Source organism: Acomys minous (assembly GCF_964271855.1).
Source record: "Acomys minous genome assembly, chromosome: 17".
In the NCBI taxonomy this organism is placed as follows: domain Eukaryota; kingdom Metazoa; phylum Chordata; class Mammalia; order Rodentia; family Muridae; genus Acomys; species Acomys minous.
Genome location: NC_140500.1, coordinates 15743453 through 15745095, shown reverse-complemented (window position 1 = coordinate 15745095; position 1643 = coordinate 15743453). Strand labels below are relative to the sequence as shown.

At 46.6% G+C, this 1643-nt stretch overlaps 1 pseudogene across 1 annotated transcript; it reads left to right on the top strand.

The window, feature by feature from the left end:
- Nucleotides 1–429: 429 nt before the first annotated feature.
- LOC311588333 (GTP-binding nuclear protein Ran-like) lies at nucleotides 430–1405 on the top strand (annotated as a pseudogene). Its single transcript has one exon. The product of its transcript is annotated as a GTP-binding nuclear protein Ran-like (transcript).
- The last annotated feature ends 238 nt before the right edge of the window (nucleotides 1406–1643 follow it).

The window sequence follows — 1643 nt, the reverse complement described above, 5'->3', positions numbered from 1 at the left end:
GAACACCCTGTGGTTACACTGGTGACTGTAGCGCACCTCCTCTGTTCCTCACACTGAAGCTCCTGTCCTTGCTGAATCACACACGCAACTGTAGGCACCCAGCATGGCCTGTGGGCTCATCTGACTAGGCTCTGAGACTGAACCTTGATCACTCCTTGGAAAGTCAGCCATATCCTCCTCCACATGCCAGACCCTCTTCACCTGCCACAGACACTGCAGTAGCCAACATAATCTTTGGTCCCTGAGACTCACTTGTCCCTTTCCTTCTTAGTCCAATTCTGTCACCAGCTAGCTAGGTGCACCTTTTGAGCATTTCCTGGTCCTCTAGTTTTATGATCGTCTTACCCTGTAAGATTTAATAAAAATCTATTCATATCCCAACCATTCAGTCGGACAGGCATGGAGACTCTTTCTGGAAGGATCGCAGCGATGGCCGCACAGGGAGAGACACAAATCTAGTTCAAGCTCGTTCTGGTGGGCAACAGCGGCACCGGGAAGACGACATCCGTAAAGTGCCACTTAACAGGCGAGGTCAAGAAGTATGTAGCCACCCTGGGAGTGGAGGTGCACCCACTCTTCTTTCATACCAACAGAGGACCCATCAAGTTCAATAATGTGTGGGACACAGTCGGCCGGGAGAAGTTCGGGGGCCCAGTGTGCCATTATGTTTGATGTAACATCGAGAGTTACTTACAAGAACATACCTAACTGGCACCGAGATCTGGTACGCATGTGTGAAAATATCCCCATTATGTTGTATGGCAACAAGGTGGATATTAAGGACAGGAAAGTGAAGGCAAAATCCATTATCTTCCACCGAAAGGAGACCCTTCAGCACTGTGCCATTTCTGCCCAAAGCAACTACAAATTTGAAAAGCCTTCCCTCTGGCTTGCCAGAATGCGAATTGGAGATCCTAACTTGGAGTTTGTTGCTATGCCTGCTCTTGCCCCGCCCCCCACCACCTGAGGTAGTCATGGTCACAGCTTTGGCCGCACAGTATAAGCATGATTTAGAGGCTGCTCAGACGACTGCCCTTCCAGATGAGGATGATGACTTGTGAGAAAGCAAAGGTGGAGCCTTGCGTCAGAAGTCTAGTTTTACAGGCAACTGTCCTGTGATGGCAGCAGCGCAGCGTGTGTGCCACCTTATTTAGCTAACAGATCGTGAACTTCATTGGGACGCTGAAGGCGATGAATGGGCTTCAGAGTGAATGTGGCAGTTAAAACACACTTTCAATTTTTTGGACTTGCACATCTAGCTGTTTGGAACAAAGTTGTTTCCTTCCTAATTTTCAAAGATAAGAATGCTACAGTTGCATCACAATACTCAGTGGTGGAATCTTGTTTGTTACTGTCATTCCCATTCTTTTCGTTTAGAATCAGAATAAAGTTGTATTTCAAATAATCTTTAAAAAAAAAAAAGAAAAGAAAGAAATTGTGAAATAAAAATAACATGAAAGAAAAATGCTCAGTTTAGAGAAGTGTCAAATGAGATACACACACACACACACACACACACACACACACACACACACATGCTAACTGCAGATCTTTACCCTCCCATCTGCTCCTCCAAACCCAATCCCCCTAGTCTCATGCCAGGCCCTGAAGCAGAACATCTGCTGCAGCCTCCCATCTCCCAT